This window comes from Diceros bicornis, chromosome 8 (assembly GCF_020826845.1).
Source record: "Diceros bicornis minor isolate mBicDic1 chromosome 8, mDicBic1.mat.cur, whole genome shotgun sequence".
Lineage (NCBI taxonomy): Eukaryota > Metazoa > Chordata > Mammalia > Perissodactyla > Rhinocerotidae > Diceros > Diceros bicornis.
In genome coordinates, this window is record NC_080747.1 from 59,218,211 (window position 1) to 59,242,120 (window position 23,910).

Sequence of the window (23,910 nt, forward strand, 5' to 3'; positions counted from 1 at the left end):
CATAAAATTCTAAAATAATCTTTTCATCATTATAAAAAAAATCTAATGTATACTAAGAAGAAGATAGGGCCACACATAAGCAGTTTTTATTAACACAAAGAGCACAAAACAGTTTCTAACTCAGTTTACTGACATAACATCCCAGGTCCAATTTTGATGATGATATTTAAAAATATGAATGATTAAACCTTCACCAGAACCTCTAAAATAAATGTTAACAGTTGGACACGCTTCTAGATATGTGTAGGAACACCTAAAAGGCTAAGGTAACAAAGGATGAAGTAAGGATATATAAAACTGTAACTTTGTAAATAAAATAATGCAAAGGCCAACTAATAGTACATTCTAAATGTGAGGATGCGTATGAACTATTTTATAATAATTTATTTTATTGCTTAAATGAAAATTTTCAAGGCTAATACTATAAAAAACCCTAGTAAACTTTTTTGTGAAAGATCATCATTAACATTTTCATCATTCGTTTATACAAATATTCACTGAGTGGCTTACTACGTGACAGGCTTTATACTACACAAGGGATATAGAATGGCAAATAAAGTTAGTCCACCTTCAAGAGTCTATAATAAAACTTGATCCTGATTCTCAATAAAGTTTAACATCAAAATCTTCAATGATTTTTTTTCCTCTTCTCTGATTTACAGTCCCTTTCAGTTTTTGTTTAATCCATTTTTCTTTAATCCAAATAAATAAAATCCAAAATGCCACTTAGAACAGTGAACAAAATATTACCATATTTAAACAAAATATTTCATCCCGATGTGTCCTATTAGAATGGAATACAAGCACAATTGTGTCCAAATATAAGTAACATACTAAGCAAAGAAACAAAGCAGCTTGTCCCTCTTCTCACATCTCCAATAATAGTTGCGCCTGGTGGACACTCATTTGTTGTCTCTGACCATGATGGGTCACACCATGAATTCATTCTTTTTCCAGTACTTCACAATAGGTTCTATGTATACAAAATTAATAAAATATTTCTTGTTTTTAGATCACATTCACCCTCCAAATTTATTTATACTGTACAACATTGTCAAATAAAAATAAAAACAAGTACATATATAATAGAAATTACTTATTTCAATGTTTTGGTTTTTTGTCCTTGCTTTAAATAGGCTAAATCTACTGATAGTACAGCACTCTCAATTTCATTAGCAACAGATTAACTGTCTTCTGCTCCAAAGCAACAAGTATCTACAAACAAAAAGAAATACACCACACATATACCCTGCTGCAAACAAACACCCCACACACACAAAGTGGTAGGGAGAGTAGAGGGGCTGGGGATAAAAATACAAATTACAAGAAAAGATTTAAGTCCGAAGCCAATTCTTTAGAGTCAACAATTTCTACTACCCTCCTGAAGGACAACTGTCCTATTCTAGGGGACTGAAGAAATAGCTCCAGTATAACTCACTTAAGATAGTATCAAACAGGCCAGCCCCGTGGCTTAGTGGTTAAGCACGTCGCTCCGCTACCGGCGGCCCGGGTTGGGATCCCGGGCGCGCACCGATGCACCACTTCTCCGGCCATGCTGAGGCCGCGTCCCACATACAGCAACTAGAAGGATGACATACAACTATCTAGTGGGGCTTTGGGGAAAAAAAGGAGGAGGATTGGCAATAGATGTTAGCTCAGAGCCAGTCTTCCTTAGCAAAAAGAGCAGGATTAGCATGGATGTTAGCTCAGGGCTGATCTTCCTCACAAAAAAAAAAAAACAAAAGATAGTATCAAACGCATGGAAAATAATCGGGGTGTAAAAACTATCAAAGTAACCTCAGAATCCCAACGCTGTCACTGGCTCTCCTCCTCTGGTTCCTTGATGGCCTGGGGTCGCTAGCAACAAGCACCAGTCAGTCTAGTCTCTCATGATGCCTGTTAACACTCTGCTATTTCTAGCATAATCTATTCATAACAAATTTTGAATGGTTTGCATGCAAGCAATTATTGCAAGAATCACAAGACTACTCTTTCAGACTCATAATTCCATCTTCTAAGAAATGTATTATACTGAATTGTCTCTATCTACCAAGAGCTAGTCCAAAAGTCACAAAATGGGGCACCATTCCCTTTTCCACTAACCTGGTCCTGACCATAGAAGATCTTTAGGGGTCTTCACATAAAGAGAATCTCAGAGTGTAACAGTGATATTCTGAAGCTCCCAAGGTAGATATATAGACAGGATTCTAACACAACACTCATACATATATAAAGAAATACTGATTTCATTCAATATAACTGTGAACTATCTCTTTGGTCATCATGAGGATATCTCACAACACAGCTGTGTTAGAAGCAATGTTACCATTAACTTGCAACATCCCCCACAAATTTTGGATATCCAGTTTTACTACCAAGTCTCCAACAAAAACTAATACAATATAAGAAAACAGAAGGCAATAATTACAAACTTTTGTGTGTGTAATAGATATCTCACTAGTACGCTTTATGAAATCAAATTTAATCCACATTCGTATCTTTCAACTTCTCCATCACCAATTTCTTATCAGAGTCAAGTATTTTTAGAAAGCCTATCAACTCCCAACCTCTTCAAGAACATATATGCTAATGCCTCTCAGTGAACAAAGACAATATTGTTTAAAGGATAGACAGTGAATAATTAATAGCTTACAAAATGCTTAAAAGCATAACTGAATTGCCAAACATAATGTTATACTTAATATTTGTTTTTGTATGCTTGAGGAAACCATCTCCCTCTTACACAAATTCCACAATTTCCAGTAAAATGCTTAGTTTTCAAAGTATTTCTTATAATTAAGTTATTTTAAGGTATACATTTGCATAACTTGATTTTTTAGCACTCCAGCTTATTTAGAGAACTACGTACCATTTAAGTAGAATCATTACGGATTGTGTACCTAGGTCTTAGGGTCTTCTGCAGTTTATACTTTCAATACTTAAAGGCGTATAATACCATAAGATTTTATATTTTTAAAAATCAAATCTGAAAAACATAAAATTAGAACTCTCCTTCCCAAAAGATCTGATGCGACACTCCTAACACTAGGCTTTCAAAAAACATTATACCTATGTAGAGCACAAACAGGATGCCAACCTGTCTTTAAGTTGAAATGGCATCAAAATAAAATTAATTCTTTCATTCAACAAATATTATCTGGCTACGGACATAATATCGGCCCCATCTTTAGAAGGATAAAAAAGGCCTTTTCTATATCCAACTTCCTTCTTGCAGTTCTTCCAGAAGACACACCCTGTCTCCAGTAGCTGTAGCTCTCCTTGATCACATGACTTCCTCCTTATGGACCAACAAGGCTTCTAATCCCAGTCTTCAGTAAATCAGAGAGAATGTCATCTTATTTAGAGGCACTGGTGAGAAAAACGACTCAGAATTTTTCAGTATATCCAATTTTTTTTTTGGTTCACTTAGGTATTTATGAATGGAAAAAATTTATAATGGAGTATTATCCAAATTTTCAACAATCAACATTTTTTTAAAAAAGAGTCATGGAAAGGATTCAAGAATTGACATAAAAATTGAAAAGTGTAAACCAGTCAAGAAATAATTATGCATCCTACATAAAAACAGTCATATTTGTATTCTATGCAACTTTCCAATTTCCTGGAATTAATCCCTATGTGTCCTCTCTTTCTATCTCAGATAGTTTCTAAAAACCATGTGGCCCTGGAATGTCACTATAAATAAAAGTATTATTATCTAACTAGGCAGATGCAACACATCTGCAATCTTTTTAATATTATAAATGTGATGCATGCCAGGGGGATTTTTAAAAAAATTCAAAGGCTACAAAGGCACAAGATGAACAGTAAGTCTTTTTTGTTACCTGCCTGCATCAAAATGGCAATACATTGTTACACTGTTAACAGACTTCTGTAGTTACCAGCTTAACTTGAATACCATTTTACTTCTGTTTCTTGATTCACCAATTTTAAATACTATCTATTGACTGGCCAGTGAAGAAATGAGCACTTACCCTCCCTTTGCTGCCTTCTATCTCCTAATTTTATAGGTCATATCATTTTTTATTATAAATGTTTATAACACATTCTACTCCATAACTATAATTAAGCCTATTTTACATATTTTCTAGGTTGATTTTAAAAACTTAAAATCAATTAAGTGCATTTATAATATGACTAGGTAAATACTAATCACTGAAGCAATGTAATTTTATGTCATATAGACATTACTGGTTGAAAGAGAATTGTCCATGCCTTCTAGACTGAAAACACTCTTGAATTTTCTTCTAGCTTTCTTCAGTTCTTTTTGAAGGCCCAAGATTGCCACTGTAGCTACCACGGTTTCCCCCTCCCAACACTAGCTTACCACTGTATCCTCTATCTTGGATTATATTTTGCATTGTACTATAGTATCTCAAATATTTTCATATTAAGGTACATAGTTTTTCCAAGAGTAAAAAATTTACTTGTTCTCATATATAAACAGTGTGGCTGAGTATAGAAAATTTAGGTCCAAATCTATTCTGCCCCAAATTGTGAAGACATTACTCCACTGTCTTCAAGCACTCAGCAAGGATGCTAAGAACTTATTATCTTTAGAGTTCTGAAATTTTACCAGATGTGTCTAGATGTCGATCTTTGTCCATTCATCCTGCTTGGTACTAGATGGGCTCTTTCAATCTGAAATTCATTATCTTTCTCCAGCTCATGAAATTTTCTTCAATTATTTCTTTCAATATTTTTCTCCTTCCCACTGTTCCTGTTCTCTGCTTCTAGAACTCATATTTACAGACATGAAAATTTGGTGATGTATTTTCCACATACCTCTTTAATTTTCTCTCAATTTTTCCAGATCTTTTTTTTTTTTGCTTCATATAAAGAGAGTTCCTCCTCTTTAGCTCCAAATCAACAACTCAGTCTTGATTGACACTACTCAGTTATTTAGCCCATCCATTAAAATCTTTCTTTATAATTTTCAAAATCTTTTTTGGTTCCCTGCCTCCTTTTCAGTGAAACTATGATTAATCATCACAACATGTTCTTAAACCTTAAATGAAATACCAATTACATTTTTTTTCTTTGAAGTTTTCTTCTGAATCATATCTGAGGTTAGCTGTTCTTTTATTCGTCTTAATCCTCTTCCATCTTGATTCTCCTCAATCGTCTGATTATCCCTGTCTGTTTATACTGGCGAATAAAAGATTACTTTAGAAAGTACAGGAAGCCAATATGGGCTCTGAGGTTGCTCGGGTTTGTTTTCCCAAGTGGTTTCTCTCTTAAATGGGAGAGTTGTACTATTTAAGCAGGCAGGGCATATGTATAAGCGGGCATCCCAGAAAGGTACCTAGATAGGAAGTCAAGGTCACTGGGAACCACCAAAACTGCTTTTCTCCGGAGTAGCATGCTTTAGTGCCTCTTGCTTCTCTCTCAGGTTTCAACATCTCAGTAGATGTCCTACTGAACTGTTGGTTTACTTTCTTAAGAGAACAGTTCTTAGACTTCAGGCCTGAGGGCAGGCACCATCGCCACCAGAGCTGTTTAGCCTGGAGAAACCACAAAAAGGAGGCCCAACTAACCCAGCACTTTGGAAAATAATTCTTTAAAAAATTCTTGATTATTACCCAATTGCCCACTACTGTTCTTTGTATTTGTTAACTCCAAGCTTGGAGCCTTTCCAAGGTTCCCCTAGGAAAACCTGAGCTTACCTCTGGTATCTTGGGTTCCAGTTTCCTCTGAGATTTTGCTGTCAATCCGATCCCGTGAACTTTCTATCTTCTTCAAAATTTCTGGTCCTCTGATGGTACCTGTAGTGGACTGTGAACTGTAATTTTACTGCTCAACATGCTTTCTCCCCACCCCCTTTTTCTAGTAACATAACCCCTCTTGTCTGTGGGGAAAATATTCCATGTGATCTGGGTGGGGGTGATTCTTCCCAGCCACCACAGGAGTGGCCACATGACCCAGGTCTGGCTAGAATACCCCATCCCACTCTCCTTTGGCAGTCATCTTTGCCTGGCTTAAAATAAAGCTAATACTGAAGAAAAGAGAGACTAAAATTGTTTAGAGAGAAACAGTACTTGATGACATTATTCAAATCTGGATTTATCCATGCCTGAGTTGGATCTTCTCCCCTCCTTCCCCACACACATGCAAGCACACATTAAAGTTACAGAACTAATGAGGTCCTCTGGCTCCTCATTAAGGTAGTTTGACTAATATAATAACATCTGTTCCTGCTTTTCAGAACTGTGGTTTAAAGCAGTCTTTAAACAATATCAGTGGGATGCTGGTAAGAAAGGAAGTTACAGGAATGTGCTCAATCCACCATATTTAAAAGAAAAGTTAGGACAATAACTGTAAAATAAGCCTGAACAAATGAAATTAAAGCTTTATAGTTTGCTGTTAACCACATAATGAGAAAATAGCTGTGAAGTTTATTAAGTACATCTTATTGTTCCACAAAACATCCTTCATACCTCTAGAGGAAAAAAAGCAGATATAAAAACTAATTATTTCTTAACTAGTTTTTTCTCTGAGTCAAGATTCCAATGGTTTCAAAAAGAAAAAGAACGAATGAGGGAAGGTTGGTAGTGATTTAAAATTTTCTAATCTATTATTATCCAAAGAAAACTCTGAATGGTTATATAGTGGCAACCCCTGGAAGAAAAATTCTGTAGCTATCCATGTGATTACTGGGACAGAGGTAGGGAAAAGGTTGTTTACTTTTTAATTTTAGAGATGATAAAAAGCACAAGTCACTAAACTCCTCAATGGATAGAAGACGAAACCCAGTACTCTTCACCTAAGATTTATAATCCATGGTTCATGGACCTCTGTCTCAAGAACTCTATAACTCTCCTAAAACAGTTTGCAAAACGTTAAATGTATGTATTTAAGTACATTTTGGGGGAGAACAGGTCCACAGTTTCCATCAGAATCTAACTAAAATCTATAACCTCAAAAAGGTGAAGAAAACTGTTCCTGACTGAAAAAGAACAATGACAACTTCATTCAAGAATTAGACGAAACAATTAAATCCAGAAAAATATCTAGGTAGCAAATACCTCCAACATATAAGACAGTGCACTAGATATATAGATATCTCCATTCTTTAGAAAAACTGTTAGAAAATAATCATTAGCCCCAACATGAATGAAGAAAATGAGGTTAAGTAGTAACTTCCCAAAGTCACATAGTATTAAAGCAGGATTCAAAAGCAAGTATCCCAACGCGATTTCGAACTCTTTCCATATAATGCTTTTTCCAGAGGAAATATAAAGGCAATGGGTTATTTCATAATGGAATGTAATTCAGGCATAGAAAGTGCCAAGTACTCACATGCCTGAGGTTTAATGAAACTGGAATCTGACTCTTCTCCCTAACTGCCCTTTGATTAAGATTCTCAGGGAAACTTCTGCTTCTGGTAGTGGTCAGGAGGACCTTAGTATTTGATTAAGATGAATGAACTGTAACGTTCAAGGCTGCCTAAGCCAATGAATGGGTCCTCTTGCCAAGCAAAGCTGTTCTTCTGGGCTCTGAGGGGTACAAAACGAAGTTGCTCACGGATGGAAGACAAAAAATTGCAATATCAAGCCCGTGTTTTTTATGTTTTAGCATAAAAAACAAGAGAATCTGGTGATATGAAAAGAAAGTAAGAAAAAAAAGAAAGAAAACGTACAAGTGAAAGAACAATCCACAAAGCAAGTTAGGGATATGTTTTAAAGGTTCTGAGATTTAGAAAACAGCATGGTCAAATCTTTGTTTTGATACTTTGCCATTTTATCTAGAATCACAGAATCATCTGCTAAGGCTACAGCAGAGAAGTCATAGACATACGGTTTGCTTCACCATTCCCAGAAAAGGAGATAAAAGAGTAAGAAAAGAATGTCACATTTCCCATTACTCTTATCTTTCCCTCTTTATTAACAGTATGATAAAGTACTATAAATTTTTAAATTCTGGGGAATTTAAGAACATGTTCTATTTAAATACCAAACGTCTAATGAATCCAGAACATACCCCTAAAAGGGCATCTAAGCCATACAATTATCATTTATGGAACCTACATTACCGAGTCTCTCTATGCTAACAGTGGCTCCACCTAAAATAAATTAACCCACATGCACACTTACAGTTGAAGAGTTTTATTGGCAATCTATGAATTCAATAAAATAATCAAATTAAATGGAATTAGGAAGGAAAATTAAACAAAGATTTTTCTAAATTACAGATTTTAAATTGTACTTTTAAAAAAATAGCCAGTCTTACTCGTCAGTAACCCCATTTTCACAAAACTCTCCATTCTTTCTCATACTTCAGTTAAAACCCTTATAGTTCACAAATGTTTCTACACACATTATCTCACCTGATCTCCACCAAAACAAGGTTATTACTATGTCCCTTTTATGTGAGGCTCTGGGAGATTCAGCTTACATAACATACTTACTTGACAGGATGAATTAAGATGTGGTAGGGTCTAAAACAGCATTCTTCTCACTTCACATTTTAAGAACCTACTATAAAAGAGGTCATCTACAAGGTATGTATTTTGATTTGATGTTCCAGAAATGGTGAAGAATAGTATACTATTCACTCACAATCTATGAAATCTATCTCAAGATCAATCACATGAATTTTTCCCAAGAAAGGTTAGAAAAACAAGATAGAACGCAGCAATATTAACTAGCTACACTCCGACAGTCTTTTTTTGGGGGACGGGGTGTCTTATAATCTGATGTTCTAAGCGACTCTTAAATTTTCTAGTACTATTACTACTTACGTATAATGACGTAGGGGTAGGTCATAAATTAGAATAAGATGTCATACACAGTGATCTGTAAAGAGGACCTAGAAGTAAGATGAAATGAGCTAGTGAGCTCTATCATTTATACAAAATATATTTCTTGAGCAATTACTAGGGAAGCCATAAAAGAGTAAGGAGGCAGTGAACCATAGGAGTTAAGAAAGCAGACTTTGATGTGAGACTGACCATATTTATATTTCATTTCCATCATTGACTGTGACCTTGAGCAAGTTATTCTTTGCCTTGATATCTTTCAACTGTAAAATGTGGATAATATTATCTTAGAGTTGTTTTGAGTATTAAATGAGATACTATACATAAACCAATTAGAATTGCGCCTGGCAGATTGTAAGCACTCATTAAAATACTAGTTACAGCGGTTATAATTACCCAATGTGCTAAGTGTTATGAACACCTTCAGTGAAGAGGTGATATTTTATCCGGTTCTTTACGGCTAAAGCAGTTAACAGAGAGTGACATCCAGAGAGAAGAGATATTAATAGGGCTTAAAAGTTGACATTTCACCTAGCACATGCTAAAACATACTAAACCACTACAAAACCACTGCAGTTTAAAAACTATGGCATTGACACACATAATAAAATGGGAATTACAGAAACAGACCCATGTACCTTTGGTCTAGCCCTTTTACCACTGGAATATAGCCCACTAAAAAACAGAAACACATACACAAAGATATACATCAAAAACAGTCCACTGCAGTATTGTTTGCAACGGCGGAACACTGGGAACAACTAAAACACTGGCTACAAACACTGGATAAAACCAGGGAAGTCATGATATCTAACAAGGGAATACTCCACAGCTGTTAAAAGGAATAAGATAAACCATATGTGTATTTATATGCAAGAGTCTATGATGGACTATTAATTAAAAAAGAAAGTTTCCAAATATTTTTATAATGACCTCATTTATGCAAAACAAAAATTTGTTTACATAAATGTGGACACGTGTGAAAACACACAGAAAAAGGAAGGAAATTATATACATTTAAAATGTACACCTTGGGATATAAAAGAAGGGAAATTTTCAACTCTTATTTCTTATCTTCCTCTACTATTTAAATTTTTACAGTTTACATTTACTAACAGAAAAAAGACAATGCAATCTCCCTTTAAAATTCTTCCAACATAAAAAAATCAAATAAATAAATAAATAAAAATAAAACACAGGTCACAGTTTAATATCATTGCTGAACCCGTTAGCATAGGTTTGATTTAAAAGATGTGTCATCCCCCCAATAGAATTAAAACTTATCTACCTTAGGTCTTATAGCAGCTTTTCTATTTTGGCGTTTCCTGAAAATCAACTGCGTTTCCTAGTTCATTTGAAATATATTTTTAAAACACCAAAACAAAACTAAAGAAAACTGGAATGATAATGCAAGAGAATTAGAGCACATTCATAGAGTTTGTAGGTCCTGCCCTAATAGTCTATGGAGATGATCAAGTTCAAAGACAGTCTAGTTAAGACTAATGACATCACACAAATCACAAAGAACATTATAAAGCTGCTGCTGCTCCTCTTGTCTTCTTCACAAAAGCACCTTTACTTCTCTAGTAGAAATTTGTAAGGGGAGGAGGGAAGAAAGGAAACAAGAATTCAAGCCTGCTTAGATGCTTAGAGATAGGAGGAAAAAAAAATTGTTTCAAAAGACCACTTACTACATTAAATGAAAAATATGGAAAAATTCTTTGTCAACCATAAAACCCTGCAGATGTTAGCTACTTACCAAACAGCACAGGAAACTGCTTACTACAAACAACTAATTTTAGTATGAGGGCTGTCAGGTTATACAAATTCATTACACATACTGAGCAGATATAATCCAATCTACTGTTCTATTACCTAAATATATGAAATAAAGGTAGCATTTCAAATAGTGGGAAAGGATGGATTATGAAATAGCTAAATCAACTTATTACCTATTTGGAAATATAAGATTAAGTTCCTATCTCCTTCCATAAACCAATAGAAATTTGAAATACATGAATTAAGTATAAAAAATAAGAGGCAAAATAGCCAAGAGGTAGAGACAACCCAAATGACCATTGATGGATGAATGCATAAACCAAATATGATATATACATAAAGTGGATTATTTAGTCTTAAAAAGGAAGAAAATTCTGTCACATGCTACAACATAGATGAATCTTAAGGACATAATGCTAAGTGAAATGAGCCAGTCACAAAAAGGGAAATACTGTACGGAAATAGTATGTGGTATCTAAAGTAGTCAAATTCATAGAAACAGAAAGTAGAATGATGGTTGCCAGGAGTTGGGGGAAGGGGAAAAGGCAATTTTTGTTGTTTAATGGGTATAGAGTTTCAGTTTTTCAAGGTGAGAAAGTTCTGGAGATCTGTGGCAAAACAATGCGAACATACTTATCACTACTGAATTGTACACTTAAAAGCTTAAAATGGTAAATTTTTTGTTCTGTTGTTTACCACAATTAAATTTTTTTTAACATATAAGAGGTACACACTAAATTACTTAAGCCACTTAGAAAAATTACTAAACTATAAAGAGATCAAATAAAGCACTTGATGAAACTCTTTTCTAACATCTTAGTGGCAAATATGGTTAAAAATACAACATATAAGATTAAAAGGAAAAAGGATGCATATAAATTGAATCTGTAAAGCACAAATCTTTACAAGATTGATGTAAGGAAGGAAATTATTTAGTTTCTCCCAACAAATTTGAAAATCTAATATGAAATGGATAATCTTCACAGAAAATATAAATTAAAATGTTAATAATAATTAAATCCAACAGTGTATTAAAAGAATACTACATCATATTCTGTATTCCAAACACAGTTTAATAGTAGGAAACGTACTACTGCAATTCATTATATGAACGGATGAGGGGGAAGGAGGAGAAAATGATCATTTCAATAGATGCCAAAAATGCATTTGATAAAATTCGGTATATATTTTTGATAAAACTTACTTAGCTAAGAGAAAGAGATACACTAAATTGATAAAGGATATTGACATTATACTTAATAGTGACACAACAGCATTCCAATTAAAACAAGGGAAAGACAAAGATAGCTTCTATTACTACTTTTATTCAACATTTTGAGAGTGTTCAAAACTGATGCAATAAGAGAAGAAAAACAAGAGGTATAAATAATAAAAGAGAAGAGACAAAAGACACATTTATTGGAGTCAATATAACAGCTTAGTCAAAAAACTAAAGAGGGGGACGGCCCCGTGGCTTAGCGGTTAAGTGCGTGCACTCCCCTACTGGCGGCCTGGGTTCGGATCCCGGGCGCGCACCCATGCACTGCTTCTCCGGCCATGCTGAGGCCGAGTCCCACATAGAGCAACTAGAGGGATGTGCAACTATGACATACAACTATCTACTGGGGCTTTGGGGGAAAAAAAGAAAAGGAGGAGGATTGGCAATAGATGTTAGCTCAGAGCTGATCTTCCTCAGCAACAAGAGGAGGATTAGCACGGATGTTAGCTCAGGGCTGATCCTCCTCACACAAAAAAGAGAGAGAGAAAAAAAACTAAAGAGAATAAACTGACAATATGAGAATTCAGCTTAGTGGCCATATGCACAAGATCAAAATGTCAAAATCAATAGGTTCCTATACTCCAACAATAACTAATTAGAAAGTGTAATGGAAGAAAAAACACCATTCCCAATAACAATAAGAATTATAAAATAATTAGGAATAAACTCCACAAGAAATATGAAAACCTATATGAAAACTATAAAATTTTATTAAAGACAGATGAAAGGCCTGAAAACATAGAGGCATGCTGTGTTTCTGAATGGGAATTCTCAGTAATATACATCTATTTCTCCCCAAACTAATCCAAATTTCAATGTAATTCCAATCAAAATTTGAATGGGCATATTTTATGGCAGTTTACAAAAGCCATCGGACAAGTTAAACACACAATATCCAAAATTCATAATGAAGAAGACCAGTAAGGAAGAACTGGTCTTCTAAAATATCAAAGCATGCTAACGTATTACGTTGAACCATAAGAAATCACAGATATTGGATGACTTTTGATGTACAAAGAGAACAAGTTCAAAAGGTTCAACCAAATAACTAGAATTGATGTGGAAGAGGAATAAACAAATAGCTGTTAGGAATCTGGAAATGTTAAACATTCAAATTCCCCCACTCCCACCCCCCACAAATCCCTTTCTGAGTGGTAACAAACAGATAAGAATCCACTAAATTATTTAATACCAATAAAGTTTGGTCAAAGACCAACAGGGCCTCCTATTTCTCACCCTAGCTAAACTTACCCAGTTACAGGCAGAAAACTAAAAGAGAGGGTGGAGAAGAGGAGAGGTGTAGGGGGTAAATATTTCTTCCAACGATCCTGGACAGGGAATGATATCTAAGTCGAAACCTAAAAGATGAGAACAAACAAAGAACCAGGGGAAGAACATCCAAGAAAGAAAATAAAAAGACTCCAAGTGAGAAAGTCTGCATGTTCTAAGAACAGAAAGGTCAGTGTGACTAGAAAATAGTGAATGAACTGAAAGGGATATAAAATGAGGTTATAACATTAAGAACAAACAGCCATATAAGCAATGAGAAGTCAAATAATGATTCACATTTCGGAGAGATTAGGCTTGCTACTGCGTGAAGAATGAATGAAGTATGGGGAGATAAGAGGAGAGAGCTAGGAGATCAAATCAGGAGACTACTATGAAGTTCAAGTAAGATAACAGCATGGGCTAGGGTGATGGTAGCAAAGATGGAGAGAGGTGGGAAGTTTCAAGGTATACTTTGGATGTCTTATGTCCAATATCCTTTCCCTTCCCACTCTCCCACCTCATACTTTTAGCAATAGAAACACTTTCTTTGGGAAACCATTCCATGAGGCTCAGGTGGGAATGACCTCTCCTAGTCTACCTCCTAGACCGTACAAATGTTGGGTGGCCAGAAGGTTCAGCCTAGTAATCAAGAAGAAAGGTTTAAATTGGAGATATAAAGTTGAGAGTCACTAGCACATGCATATATGACTACCTAAATCACCTAAGAAGTGAGACCAGATACAAGATCCAAAAGGGCCCAGGACTGAGCAATGAGGTACTAAATAATCAAAGGATGTACAGTAAAGGGGGTAAGAGGAAGCAAGAAGACCAAGAAAAAGCAGCTAGTAATGCAGAAATAGGAGAGGGTAGTATTACATAAGCAAAGAGAGTAGCACTCTTTAAGAGGCAAGGATTTGTCAACAAGGTCAAATACTACTGAAAAGAGTAAACAAGAAATGGACACGACAATTAAGTACTATTTCCAAAAAGATATCCACGTATCTTTGGAAAACAATGCATAGAACCATCAAAAGAAAATTTCTAAGAAACTTTTTTTAAGTACTGGGGTGAAGGTCTCCAGAAGTCATAAAAGAATAATTCATTTTACTGCACAAAAATAAAAGTTTTTCTACATTGTGAAAATATTGTCAACAGAGTAAGTGTAACAAATAACACAGTGAAAGATGTATACCCATAAATATAAATAGCACTGACAAAGCACTAAGAAAAAAACAACTCTAATAGAATAATAAGTAAAGAATAAAACGGGAAATTTTCAAAAGAAATCCAAATGAAAAATAAACAGGAAAATTTACTCCATGTCAACAGTAACCAACAAAATGAAAACGAAAACAAAACTATTTTTTGTTTAACAGATTTTTAAAACTAAGAAGATTGATCATATCCAGTAGCATTCTTATACATTTTTGATGAAGTAAAACTTGGGAATATCTACCAAATTTAACATGTGCTTAACCTCTGGTCCAGCAATTCCATTTCCAGGATGTCATCCCAAAGAAATAATTTTGTACTCAAAAATAACTGTAAAAGGATGTTCACTTCAGCATTATATGTGTAATGGCAATGTACTGAAAACAATCTAAACGTCTACCCACATAAAAATCACAAATTACATACATTCATACTATGGAACAGGCACAAGTAAATGAGAACAATGAGGCAAATCCTAATGTACTCTCTCAGGCACCACGCACCCCCCCACACACACACTTTCTCTCTCTCTTTCTCACTCACTCACTCTCATTCATTCTCACCAAGAAACTAGAACATTTGATCTACACCAAGCTGTGAGCAGCATCTACTCTGAGAAAAAGTGGAATAAAAATGTTTATGTATTAGAAGACTCCTGTTTTTACAAGTAGGAATGCATTCATCAGTTTTTATAGTTAAATATATAATTATCTGAAGACATATATCTTCAATTGATATATTTTAAGAATGTTCATCAATGAAACTTTTAGCAGACAAAATTTCTAAGTGACAGCTCTGCTCTCCGTGATAGACAATTTAATATGCACCAAGTAAAAAGAATGAAAAGACCATTTCAAATAGTAATGATTAATTCTGGAGAGTAAGATTATAGTGATTCTTGTATTCTTCTTTAGATTTTTGATTTTGTCCAATTTTCTACAAATACATATCTGTTTCCACAAATACACATAACGTTTAGTTATAGAAATACTATATTTAAAATCTAATTTAAAAGATGTTTTAACACTGCACCCTACAATGTCCTGCAATTCAATTTCTCATATTTTAACATATCTCTACCTGTAGCAACCAAGAGTATACATATATGGCTACATCTTTCTTACTACAAAATATTCAGGGTAAAATTAGAATAGATGATTCTTTGGTGTAATTTAGTTGTCAAGGACACTCCAGAAAAATATCACAGACAGATCTCATCTTAAAAAAAAAAAAAAATACTATCAAAAATCAGTGAGTATTCCAAGAGACACTCATAAAAGATGTAAAGTCTACCATACTCATATTCAAAAACAGAAATAAAATGATCCCTATGAGACCAAAGGCACACAGTTACAATGAAAACATAGACTCCCAAATAAAGTAATTTTACAGAATTAAAATCTTCATAGCCTTAAATTATTAATTTTATCTCAACAAGATTTAAATTTTATGAAGCTAGGATAATGTTTCTGTTTCTTCCAATCTCTCTTAATCTTTAAGTGATTCTGCTAGGTCTCAATAAGCTTCTTAAATAAATTTAGTTAGAAAAGCATACTAATAGTGATACTTCTAAAAATCGTAACAGAATTCCATCACTGTGCTAAGTTTTCATGCACGTAAGTCTAAAAGTTTTACTAACTACAACATATATAAAATCATTTAACTCAAAACATACAGCTATGATTTTAAATATAGCTAACTTTTTCATATTCACTGAGAGAAATAGTTGAGATTTTTATATACCAAAAATAGCCACACATAAGAAATACTCAATAAATGTTTGTCAAATAAAAGAATTAACTCCTATACTGCATCTCACACTAGTAAGAGTTACAATAGAGGCTTTGCGACACGACTATTTTTGTTATTAACTTCAGATAAAAAAAGAGGGAAATATGGCATAGAGAAGGAAAGAGACAATAACGGAGTCAAAGACTGAACTCAACATAGACCTGGTGTAACACAAACAGGAAGACTTTCTTTTCTTCTCAGGTTTCAGATTTAAGGTGATGGGAAAGAGGGAAAGGAAAATAAAACTCAGGTTAATGTTTATTCCAAATTCAAAACTGACAAAACCAATTTTTCCACAGATCCCTCTGAAATATTTTTCAATCAAAAGTTCTTTAACTAAAAGATAATCCATGAGGAAAAACCCAGACCAAGAATTAACGTTACGATAGGTTTTTATTTCTTCACTTTTTTTTTCTTTTCTTTCCTTTCTTTTTTGGAGGGGAAGGGGGATAAAAAAATGAAAGATTAAATGAGACCAAATGATAGCTCAGAAGCGGGATATACCTTACTAAAGATGCATAGCTGTAGACTAGTTTCATGTATTTGTCACGTCTGGTCCATACTTTCAAATAATCTCAGGAAATGAGGAGTTTACTTATTTTCAAAATTGAAATAACACTATTTAATACACCTCATTTTTCTCCATGTTATGACTCAGTTTGAGTAACTGGTTAATTTGAACATTAAGTAACAAGCAATAAGAATATAATTAAGTATAATCTGCAGTTCTCCTTCATCATGGATTCCATCTCTAACCCTCCAATCATTTTTAAACTATCCCTCTCTAGAACTTCCCTAGTTTTAGTCATCATTTTCATGGTACAGCAGGCAGACATATATATGATCTATTTGTGCAGATGTATTTTAGCATTATTTAAAATAAGAATTATGATTTTGGTTATCTCCAATATCTTATTTAATCTTGTTCAACATTATGCTGAACTTTTACTGAAAAAGCACGCTTTGTTTAAGACCATTTACCCAAAAAAGCACATTTTCTACCCATGACTCCTAAAAACCTGTTTTAATATTTTCAGTCTATTCTCAACAATCTTGTTGTCCATTCCCATCAGCACAATTCACTATGATCTATCTGCACGCTTTGAGAGAGATTTTATCATATATCAAAATTGTTTATAAAGACTAAATAATATTGACTCCAAAAGGAATTCCTAAAGTATTGTGATCTTTACATTTTTTTTCTATCTCACTGTCTTTTATTTCCAGTCTCACACAAAAGTAAACTTAAAAAGTCAATTCTTTTTAAAGATCAGGTAATGTTTATGAGTTTTGTAGGATGACATAAGGTAACCTAAGTTAACACTTTCAATAATTAGGTCTATATTAATTTTGAGTTTCATAGCATTCTTGGGGAAAATAAAATCTAACATGTCCCTTTTTAATAATTAAAACCCCATATTATAAATCATGATAAAATAATACCTATATTGCTCCACAATTCCACTTCCCCTCATGACTGGATAAGAATAGTTTCTAAAGACAAAAAAAAAAAAAAAGTTAAGAGATCAAGCACCATTAAGTAAGCAAGGGTATTTTGATCGGGGTAGCAAGTGGATATGCATAACTCCACCAGACAGGTAAGGTTCCAGGTACTAGAAGGGTATTCATATTTACCCATCACCTTCAATTCTCTAATAATTTAATTTGTTTTCTGCAAAAGGTGCAAGTTGAAAGAAGTTAGTCAGATTTGGCATAGGTTACCATGGATGTTGGTGCCCCCTATTGGTCCTAACAAAAACATAAGGGGCATCAGCAGGCACTACTTCACATACCATTATGAAGTGAAAATTCGTTTTCATCTATGGTCAAGTATGGAAAAATTATAAGGAAGCTCATTACATCCACATTTCCTAACCCACTAAATTATCTTTATAAAAATGCAGAATAAACTACTGTCATAAATGCAAATACACTGCCTGAAAATCTACCTCCTAGTCAACTGGATGCTATAATAGAATGCCAGCAGCAGCAGCGTAGTGAATTGCCTTGTGAATTTCTAGGAGTCAAAATGTCCTGCTTTAATGATTATTCAACACGCAAAATGTTCACAATACTAACTCCAATTAGGTTGGTGAGGTTAATGATGGCTAGACTAGATTGAGTAATTAGAGTGCAATTAAAACATCTGACAGGGGTCCACTATAAATAGCTGCAACCAAGTTCTGTTACCTTAAGACTTGAGGTCCCTAATATTTTCAGAGTTAACTGGTTAAAGAAGAAATATTTATGAACTATTTTTATTTCAGAGATCTGACTTCATGAAACCTAGTAAAGGTAAGACACTGACTTATAGACACACATGATACAGGGCAGGAGATACAAAGATGTATAAGACAATGTTTCTGTCTTCAGATCTGACAGTCCATAGCAGACTAGATGAAAACTGCTTCATCAATTAAAAGGCAAAATATGAGGATTTAAGAGAAGAGAGAGTAGGCACAATTCTAGTTTACCAGAGGCAACAGATAAATCTTGGACCCTCTACTTCACAACAAACACCACAGTTGTTACCAAATTACCTTGGTCAGAAGCAGTTTTTAAACAATCCACATAAATGCCTTCCAGATTCCCCACTGCCACTGCAGTGACAATGTTTCAAAATAACAAGGTGGGAGGAAGGAGGCAGTCACAGACCTCTCTGAGTATCTTAAGGAAAGTCTACACACATACTGTGGGGGTAGGAGAGAAAGAAAAAAAAAACCTATAAACACCTTCAACAAAATCTTGTGTTTAATTTCAGGGTTTTCACAGCCTATCCAGACCCCAAGTTAACAACTCCTATTTAAAAGGAAAATATTTTTTTAGCTTAATAAAGGAAGATAACCTTGAAAAGTAAAAATCTTGAGAGGCAGGGAGAAGCAATAGATTGCCTCTAGTTTATAGTTTTCACTATAAAGTTTCATTTTGTTAACAATTGTTAATTCTGGATGGTGGGACTATGCATATATTCATCTGTACTTTTCTGTATTTTTTTTTCCAGTGACTTTTTCAGAACAAGAAAAGGAAAGAAAAGCTTGCAATAGCCAACTTGTCTTCAATGGTTGCCCTACTGCCAAAAAGTATCTTCCCCTATACCATCTGAATTGGTTTTAACATTATCTGAAATGCCAAAACCAGAGTTGTTACACTCAATATCATACAGCATAACAGACCATGTGAATGAGTAAGTGAATGAATGAGCAGGCTCTGAATCAAGCAGACACAGGTTAAGTCTCGCTCGGCCACTTATTAGCTATGTGACTCCGATGAAGTTACCTAAAACCCTTCTAAGCCATTATCTTTGCCTCTAAAATGAATACGAATATCCCCACCACACACATTTGTAAACTTCTGACACTCACACACTTTATTCAGGATATACATTTACCATTTAATCTTACTCTCATACTGCCCCAAACCTTTATTTAATCATCGGTGCATTTTTAAATCAATGTATCTTAAAATAGTTTTGCTCATCATTACTTATCCAGTACAGCAAAATGCCTAGCATATATAGGAACTCCAAACATTTACTAAATAAGGAAACAAATATGATGACTTCATAGGGTTGTGGTGAAAATAAAATGAGAATACATGAAAACTGTATTAACTCATTTAATTCTCGTAACAATGCTATAAGGTAGGATCTACTATTATCATCCTTTACATATGAGGAAACTGAGGTGGAGAGAGGTTAAGTAACCTGCCCAAGACCACAAAGCTAGTCAGCGATGGATCAAGGATTTAAATCCAAGCTCCAATCAATGCTCTTAACCGTTATGTTAGACTTGACACACAGTAGGCACTGAACAAGTAATAGTTTTTACTATGTTCTTAAAATGTAAATATATCCAGGAGGCTTAAGGTGTTATCTGGCACTCAACAATCAACGTCTATTGGTTTAACTGGCTTTTCCCCTAATACCTATGGAAGATCACCACCACTAAGAGAAGTAATTCAGTAACTGAAAGATGTTGAAATCCAAACTTCAGCTATTCAGCAGCCCTGTGTCCAAGAATGGAGGAAAAAACTATTGCTTCTCTTGGTTGGTTTCCTAAATGAATTCTGGACTCTCCCTAGGTACTAGTTATTCACTGAAAATGTTTTTTATCAAGTATTGTGCCTAAGCAGAATAGGAGACAAGATAATTATGACAGGACTATTGCTTCGAAGATCTTATCTAGTTTATAAATACTGCTTCATCAATTAAGAGATGAAACTGGGGAACAAGTAAGCTTCTCTGGGCTAATCTGGGATTCTACTATTATAACAAAGGAACTTAGATGGCATTTTCCATTAAAAAACAAAGAAGGGCCTGGCCTGGAGGCATAGTGGTTAAGTTTGCGGGTGCTCCACTTTGGTAGCCCAGGATTCAAAGGTTCAGATCCCGGGGGCAGACCTACGCACCACTTGTCAAGCCATGCTGTGGCGGCTTCCCATATAGATTAGAGGAAGATGGGCACGGATGTTAGCCCAGGGCCAATCCTCCTCAGCAAAACAGAGGAGGACTGGCAACAGATGTTAGCTCCGGGCTAATCTTCCTCAAAACAAACAAACAAACAAATATTTGGAAGTGAACTTGACGAAACACAATCTACTTCTGAAATAATTTTTCTTTGTCCTCATTCTCAACCCAACCTCTTGCATGTAAACAGATTCTCCTTGACCTTGCAAATCCTTTCAAAAGTGAATGAATAAGTCAGTACTAATCTATTTACTGGCTTCCCTTGTTTAAAATTTCTTCACTAGGTTTTTCTCTTAAATTTAAAGCCTCAAGCTAACTATAAAAATAGATGGAATTCTTATCAACTCCTACTGCATTTGCATTTTATGCATCTTCAACAAAAATGTTACTTTTGAACACGAGTCCTACGTTTAATAGCAAGTTTTTGCCCCTTTGAATTCTGCTTTAGCAAACACTGATGCCATTCAATTACATTTAAAAATGCATTCAACAGAACACAATGTTATTTATGAAATGGAGTATCAACTCTTGCAATTTCAACATTTTTTTCTTGTAATATTCAAGTAAACAATTTATTTAATTTAGTCTGCTAATCTGAAAAGAAGTGCATCACAGCTTTTATGTTGGAAATACATTTCTGTCTGTTTTCCATGTTGGTTAATCGCCCACTGAAAGCCAAGAAAATTATGCAGTTTTCAATTTTTGATCTAAGGTTTTGTGTCAAATTGGGGAGGAGTGGAAGAGGGAAGGGGAGAGCTCTTGGTCTTATACCTTTGTTTCCAGGTATATCTGAAGTTACACAAATTAGCTAAAACATGATTATTCCATTCTGAAATACTGAAGAGAAAATCCAATTCTCAATAACCTGCTCTAATGTTTAGTAAGAATTAGATTCTTGTTCTTCAACATTCAAATAAAGCTCTTACATAAACTGAATCTCCTTTCCTTTCAACTTTTCCTCTTTTAGCAGATATAGAAAATATCCAGCCAGCATTTCTTCATAGTAAATGTATATATTTTTGTTAAATTATCCTCAACTTTTTCAGATTAAATACTCCAAAACTGTAAACTTTCATATTCTTTTTTAACCTTTTGATGATTTTTAATGGAAGGATAACCTCAAGGATCACGTTATCCACATTTTTCATTGTGTAACCAATAACGGAATGAATGAGAAAAAGGACTTATGTACAATGAGTATTGGCCACAAGATTTCCTAGCTCTAGAAAGTTAACCTTCTGCTGACATATCAATAAAATGGTAACGAAATGAAAAACTGCACAACTCATCTATTTAGCTTATAGTGTACAGTAACCATGAGGTTTATTTACTTCTTTATTTTGGTCAAAGATGGAGGCAGTTGCAGAGATATACTGTACTTCTTTTCTGTCTGCTCATCCCTCACCATGTATTTGTATAGATTTATTTTTAATGGTTGTACTTTCTTATATTTATTTCTCCTGACTCATCTTCATAACAAATGACAAACCCATTGTTTACACCACTGTGCAGAAGACAGAATAAAGCATATTAAAAACAAAGAAACACTTCCCTAGTTGATCGAAATCAACATATACCATTCCTATTTTCCAAGGAAAACAAATCTGACTTACAAAATTAACACACCTACAAACTTAAGGCTATTCTACACGATTTAAGGAATTACTAAAAGTTTTGCTTATTAGGCCAAATTCCAATGGACAAAACTACCTAGGTATGTGAAGTTTACAGCATAATATTCCAGTAAGTATGCACTCAACTTGTTATTGAATTCCAAACCAGAGCTTGATATTTTGTCAGAGAACTGGTATGATGCCCATGGTTGCACGACTGTGTTACCTTGCAATTCACTGCCTATTTTGTGAAAGAAGTCAGGAGGGGGATACAAGGAAACAGTCATAAAAAGTGTCCTGGTCTTTGCTTCTACTTTTGCTACTATCCACTGCAACCAGTTTCCTGTAAGCCTTGTTTTTCTCATTTTTAAAATAAAAGGATTGGACTAGATTATCTCTAAAATGTTTCTCTTCTCTGAAAAGAATAATACAATTGAATGATTCTAACTACCACAATAGATTTTATTGGAAATAAGGATCCGGTCACATCTTTCTCTTCATTGCTTCAAAAGCAGCCTGAGCAACACACTGTCCTTAAACGTCCAACTAGGTCAATACAAAATCTATCAATACAAACCTATGCATAGAATTCAATAGGCTAAATGCAAGAGCAAGGAATGTCTGTCTTTTTGGTATACAGACTTGCGCTGTTACTTCTCTACCTAAATAACTTCATCCCCTTCATCCCATCTGAGGCAAAAGAGAATCTGGTCTTTTACTAATAGATAAGTCTCAAATTCTTTAAAAGGTATTTCTCTAGTTGAACAGAACCCAAGATCCAATAATGCAATTTTCAAAAAATCAGCCTTGCACCAAGATAAGCTCTGTGTTTGTGGAAGAGAATAAATGGCAAGAGGAACTTCCAGATAATTCAGTTGTTCTCTCTTATAACTAAATTTATAATCAGACTTGAAAGCTGTTTTCCTTCTGCTGCCTTAAGTTACAACTTCTTTCTCTAGATCAAGATTTCCTAGCTTCTGTTTCAGGGAGTGGACAAGAGAGTTACAAAAGAGATGATAGAACTAGGAAGGCTAACTCCTACTTTGCTGTCAGTATGGTATGTTTTACTGAGCTTTGGCATTATATGGCCTTCTTTGAAGAATAAGGTCCTGCATCGCCGCCTATCTGTGGACCCAGGAAAAATTATAAACAGTTATGAAACCAGATCACTAGGACAAACCAAGAGGCCTTCCTATTCCAACTCACCACAACCAAGCCTGGCTCCAAAGCAGGCTCTTTAGCTGCCCCATATTATCTGGAAAACAACAGGGCCTAGCTTAATTCTTCCTAGCTAAGGAAGCATTTGAAGATGTACATGAATGTACACGAAAGGATCAAACATACTTTTTCACCCACTGAGTTACATATAAATATACATGGACATAAGATCAGTTCATTCAAAATTCTTGAGAGATCGAGGAAGCGAAGGTTACTTCAGCAGCCACAATAGTTAAGAAAAAAACCTGCAGCACAACAGTATGGAAAAGTACAGCTTCTCACGTGTCTCTCACATACAGATACTTAGCTCTGAGTCCATTACAACTTACCTCCCCGCAAAACTGCTCTCCACCTCACCATTGGGAGACATTTACCAACCTCCTAGTTTTTCCCCAAGAGACTTATCTACCTATTATCTTACCCCTCCCGCTTTGGTCCCGCCCCCGCCCCAGAAATAAGATGGCCCTACTGGCCCCAGGCAGACCCCGCCGGCTGTGCAAATAGG

General features: G+C 34.7%; 1 protein-coding gene across 6 annotated transcripts in view; it reads right to left on the bottom strand.

The window, feature by feature from the left end:
- ANKRD17 (ankyrin repeat domain 17) overlaps positions 1-23,910 on the bottom strand; it is a 162,821-nt gene that overhangs the window by 137,818 nt on the left and 1,093 nt on the right. The window contains exon 1 of one of the 6 annotated variants that reach the window (XM_058547255.1): positions 5,688-6,953. The exons of the other annotated variants lie outside the window; for them this stretch is intronic. The gene's annotated coding sequence lies outside the window, so the exon portion shown is untranslated. Of the gene's footprint in view, positions 1-5,687; positions 6,954-23,910 lie in introns of those variants that run through there. 6 annotated transcript variants of the gene reach the window in all.